Source organism: Cavia porcellus, unplaced genomic scaffold (genome assembly GCF_034190915.1).
Source record: "Cavia porcellus strain 051 isolate PalLab524CR breed Dunkin Hartley unplaced genomic scaffold, mCavPor4.1 scaffold_3, whole genome shotgun sequence".
In the NCBI taxonomy this organism is placed as follows: domain Eukaryota; kingdom Metazoa; phylum Chordata; class Mammalia; order Rodentia; family Caviidae; genus Cavia; species Cavia porcellus.
In genome coordinates, this window is record NW_026947486.1 from 106,513,143 (window position 1) to 106,519,142 (window position 6,000).

Here is a 6,000-nt window from a genome sequence, read left to right on the forward strand (position 1 = left end):
GGTTGCGTGCAAACTTGTGATCTTCCTGCCTTAGCATCCTAGAGTAGTGGGATTATTATTCAGTCATTATTTTTTATGACTGAATATTATTTCACCATGTGTATGTGCCACAATGTCCTTATCCATTCATTCTTTGATACATATCTTAGTTTATTCCGTAGTTTAGCTATTGTGAATAGTGGTGACATAAACATGTGAATGTAAATATCTCTTTATTATAATGATTTCATCGCCTATGGATGTATAAACAGTAGGGTTGCTGGATTATATGGTAGTTCTATTTTAGCTTTTTAAGGAGTCTCTGTACTGTTTTCCATAATGACTACTAATTTATATTCCCCCTTGCAGTATGAGAGTCCTCCTTTTCTCTTTAATTTTGCCAGCATTTATTTTATTTATTTATTTATTCTTGTCTTTTTTGAGACACAGTCTCACTATGCAGCTCAGGCTGGCCTTGATCTCACTTGGAACCCAAAATGGTGTTGAACTCTCAAAAACTCTCCTGTCTCAGCCTCCCAAGTGCTGGAATTACATGTGTACACCACCACGCTCAATTTTGCTAGCATTTATTATTTTGTTTTCTTGATATTATTTCTAACTAGTGAGAGGACACTTTCTAGTTTTAAATTTTATTTATTGATTTATTTATTTTTGTGTGGTGCTGGGATTTGAATCCAAGGCCCTCATGTATCATAGATAAATGTTTAACCACTGAGCTGTGCCTCTCATTGTCATTTTGATTTGCTTTTCCTTATTAGTGACATTGGACTTTTATTAATATATTCATTGGCAAATTGTATGTCTTCTCTTAAAAAGCATCTATTCAGATCTTTAGTTCATTTTTAGAAGTAGATTATTTGGATATTTGTCTTCAGTTTTTTAAAGTTCCTTAAAATCTTCACCTATACCAATGTTTTGCAGTATCCTCTGTTTTCTTGTAACAATTTCATATTTTTAGGTTTTAGTTTTAGATCTCTAGACCAAAATGTTGATTTTTGGTATGGTGTGAGAAAAAAATCTACTTCTATTATTCAGCATATTACAGTATACCAGATTTTGCCATACTATTTATTGAATGCTATTATTTTTACAGTGTATATTTTTAGCATCTTTGTCAAAAATATTAGTTTGCTTAAGATGAGCATACTGGCACACAAATATGAATTCTTCTGATCCATGAACATGGGACTTCTTTCAATTTTTGTGTGTGTGCACTATAATTACTTGCATCAGTGTTTGATAATTTTCTAGTAATATCTTTCACCCTTTTGGTTAACTTCATTCCTAAATATTTTATTTTTCAGAATGGGATTACTTTGTTGATGTCTTTTTTCAGCAAGTTTATTATTAGTATATCAAGATGATTCTATGTTTTGCATATTCGTTTTGTATTCTGAATTTTGTTAAATGATTTTTCTGCATCTGTTGAAATATATATATATATATGTAATGGAATAATATATATATATATATATATATATATATATATATATATATTTGTTTTTTTATTCTGTTAACAGGATGCATTGCATTTATTGATTTGCACATGTTGGGCCATATGTTGGGCCATGGTGAATGATCTATTTAATGTGCTCTTGAATTTGGATTGCTGGTATTTGTTGAAGATTTTTGCATCTGTATCTATCAGGGATTTTTATTTTTGACTTTCTTCTTTTCTTATGTCCTTGTCTGGTTTTGATATCAAGGTAATGATGACATGTGGAATGAATTTGGAAATATTACCTCCTCTTCAATTTTTTGGAAATGTTTGAGAAGGACTAGTATTAGTTCTTGAAGTAGTGATTGCCTTAAGCAGTGAAGCCATCAAATACTGGGCCTTTCTGTTTTATTACTGCCTCTGTCTTGTTACTCATTCTTGCTATGTTCCTATATATTTTTTTTTTATTTCTTAATGGTTCAGTATTGGTAGGTTGCAGGAGCTCTACTCTTGGGTGAATATATTTCTTAGTTGTCATATTTTCTTTCTGAATCTATCTCATTACATAATGATCTTTATCTTTTTATAGAGTTTGATTTAAAATCTTTTAGCTATTGTATTTTTTAAGCATAGTTCCTTCTATTCTCTTTTGATTTCAATATGCATGGAGTATTTTCTCTGTCCCTTTCAGTCTCTGTGTGCTTACAGGTGATGTGACTCTCTAATAGGTGGCATATATTTCGGTATCGTTTTTAACCTGTTCAGGTGTTTTCTAATTGGAGAATTTAATCCTTTATATTCAATATAATTATTGATGTGCAGGAGCATGTTATTGTCATATTTTTCATTGTTTTCTAAGTGTTTTGTGGATTTTTTTCTTCGAATCTTTGCAGTTACACGATTTTTTTCTAGTAATATTTTGGTTTTTCTTTTTAATTTTTTCGTGTATTTCTTTTAATGTTATATTTGTGGTTATATTATTTGAAGCTGATAAAATTTAACTTTGATAAAAACCCCACCGTTATATGTTTAACTCTGCTTTTGAAATTAAAACACAAAATTGGTAGTTTGATCCGTAGCGGGAGCAGAGAGCACATTGCGGAACCCAGAGAGCCCTGAGCAGCTCCAGTGAGGCTGCTGGCCTGGTTACCTTCACAGCCCTGGAGGAGCCGTGGCCGCTGCAGGTGGCCCGGGTCACCGTCACTGCCATCCTGAGCCGCACGCCGAGACCCAGCAGCCACCCGCCGCCATCATCCTCACTGCAGCTGCTGCCAAGCTCTGCACAGGCGGCCTGGGTGGCCCCTCATCGGGTGGCACCGCCTGGAGGGGCCAACAAGGTCGTCGCCGTGAAGGATTTAGGAACAGTAAAATGGTTATGTTCTGACCTGTGCTCTTTTGTTGTTATATTCTCTTTTATCTCAATCTCCTTTTTTATTTTTATATTTTTAATTAGGCAAAAAATAAATTTAAAAAGCAGGATATATTATAGTAACCCATTTTGATTTCCTATTAACTTGATTTGAACCCCTGTATTGCTCTCACTGTCTTCTTTTGCCTGATTTTACTCTATTCTGTTTTGCTTGATAGTGTCAAGTTTGAGGGTATAGGCTACTACTTTGAAGACTAAACTAAGATTTACTATGATGCCCATTCTGGTTTGACTATTACCTTCTTTTGAAGTCCTGTAATGTCTCCAATGTTTTGGTTTTATTGGTTTTGTTCAATTTTATTATACCTGATGATATAGGAAATTCTTTTTAAGATAGCAAGAGGCATAATGGTAACCATTGTTGATCACCTTGCATTCTGTTTTTACATCATGTACTATGTCCATCCTTTTGATTTGACCGACTCTGTTTTGTTATGTCACATTTGGTTTTATTCTCTTGAAAAAAAAGTAATTAGAACTGTGGGAGCAATAAAGCCAAAAATGTGTAATTGTCATTGTAAAATGAGAAGAAAAGAAGGTGCTCTAAAGGATATAACTACATGTATATTTAAGTGTGTAAGATAGATGACCATATTACTCAGTTTTTGTTGGATCATTGAACAGAACTGTTTGCAGTCTCACTGTTTGAATGTCCATTTTGTATGTTTTAATTTTGTAACTTGAACAACTATTTCTAAGATGACTATGTAATCTATTAACTAGTGATTTCTTACTGTTTATTTTTTTCTTGAAATTCTGTATTACTTGTAAGCTTTTTCTTTTTTTTTCTCTTTTTCTCCTTAAATGAAATTAAAAAAAATATTAAAAAAAAAGAAACAGATATGGTTCATCAACAGGAATGACAGCAAGGGAAATGTGTTTCTAGGGCAGACTGCCGGAAAGAAGAATCACCCCAGGAAGTGGCTTCGCAGCGCAGGAGGCGGGGACTGTGGAGTTCCGCGTTGAAAGCGTGTGTCGGTAGCAAGTGTCCCGGCCCAGTAGAGCTCTGGTTCAAGGCCGCAGATACACAGCAGCCCGTAGCCATTATAGATGTGGCCACGTCGCTGGGGTCCTCCATGCAATTGCCAGCAGAATTCCCAGAACAGTGAGAATGGGGAAGGACGAGGGGTCGGGGAGCCCGCGAGGGAGGCCAGGCCCAGCACCGCCCGCCCTAGGGCAGGCCAAGGTTCCTGCCTTACTCCCTGCGGAAACCCTACCCTATGGCCTCCTCCACCACACTATTCCGGCCCTCCTGTGCAGGAAGCCCCGGAGGCTGCTGACGGCCAGGGTGCTGGAGACGGAGAACAAGGTGGACAAGTGAGATAGAGTGTGCTTCGAGGCTACAGACCACCATTCCGCAGGGGCCCGCCTCGCCCCAGACAGCCTAGTGAGGACGGCGATGAAGAGGACAAGGAAAAGCAAGGAGAAAAGATCCACACTCAGCAGCCACCTCACCGTCGGTACCGTGGCAACATCCATTACAGATGTAGATGCCCAGAAAACCCCAAACCACAAGATGGCAACAAGCCAAAAGCGGCCGATCCACCTGCTGAGGATTCACCCACTCCCCAGGCCGAGCAGGGCAGAGCTAAGTAAATGCTAAGCATGTGCTTTACCTCTGAGTTTTAGTCTTACCATTGCCTTTGAATTTTTCATGTCATAAATTACATATTTGGGTTTTTTTTTTAAGTTTTAAATTTTTTTTAGTGGTCCTGGGGATCAGACCTGGGACTTTTTAGGTAAGTGCTATACCACTGAGCTACCTTCCCAGTCCTACATATTTTTAGATTATTGGCGAAGTGTTATTCTTATTTTAATAGTTTTGTCTTCTGACATTCGAATTACAGCTCTGATTGATATGCTATCATTATAGTATTGAAGTATTACAAATTCGCCTTATCAAATGATAAATACTATAAGGTATTTAAACTTACTTGTATGACTTATTTCACTCAAAATTAATTTTCTTGTTGCACCTATTTTCCTACAGTGTCTCAAATTTGCCCTTACTTATAGCTGAGTAGTATTCCATGAGGTGTAGATACCACGTTTTCTTTATCCAGTTGTCTGCTGATAGGTATGCAGGATGCTTTGAAGATTTAGCTACTATGAACTCTGCTACTATAAATATTGGTATGCATGTATCCCTAGGGTAGGATGTTTTTAGCTTTTTGAGCAAGATACCTAGAACAGGGATAGCTGGGTCATATGGAGTTTCTAATTATTCTTTGGAGCATTTACATAGTGACTATGCTGGTTTACATTCCCAAAAATCATGCTGGAGGGTTTGTTTTTCACCACAACCGCACCAGCATTTGTTATTATTTTATTTCTTCATGATTGCCATTCTTTCTGGAGTGAGATGGGATCTTAGCATGGTTTTAATTTGCGTTTCTCTAATAGCCAGGGATGTTGAACATTTTTAATATATTTGTTGGCTGTTGCATTTCTTGCTCTAAGAAGTGTCTGCTCATTTCAGGTACCCATTTCTTGACTGGGTCTTTTATTTTAGGTGGTCTAATTGTTTTGAATTCTTTCTATATGCTAGATATTAGTCCTCTGTTTGAAGAATAGCTGGCAAAGTTTTTACGTTTTTTAAGTTGCCCCTTTATTAATTATCACCTTTCTGTGCAGAATCTTTAATTTGGTGTAATCTGATTTGTTGATTCTTACTTTTATTTTGTATGCAATTGTGGTTCTGTTTAGGAAATCTTTTCCTACACTTGTGACTTCAACTATTTTAAATATTTTGTCTTTAACTAGGTTCATAGTGTTTTGTTTAATGCTTATATATTGCATCTATTTTGATTTTAGTTTGGTACATGGTCAGAGATACGAGTCTAGTTTCAATCTTTTGCAAACAGATGCCCTGTTTTACTAGCATCACTTGATGAATAGGCAGTCTTTCCTCCAACATGAGCAATTTGGTCTTTTATCAAGGAAGAAATAGCTGAATGTGTCTCGGATTATGTCTGTATCATTTTTTTTTTTTGCTACCAGGAATTGAATTTACAACCTCGTGCTTGCCAGGCAGGCACTGTGCCTCTGAACTACAAGCCTGGCTCTAGTATCCTCTGTTCTGTTCTTTGGATTCACATGTCTGCTTTTGTTCCAAAACCTTGTCATTTTTATT

General features: G+C 36.5%; 1 pseudogene; it reads left to right on the forward strand.

The window, feature by feature from the left end:
* LOC100714551 (Y-box-binding protein 1-like) overlaps positions 1 to 4,463 on the forward strand; it is a 34,378-nt pseudogene extending 29,915 nt beyond the window's left edge.
* Positions 4,464 to 6,000: the final 1,537 nt, after the last annotated feature.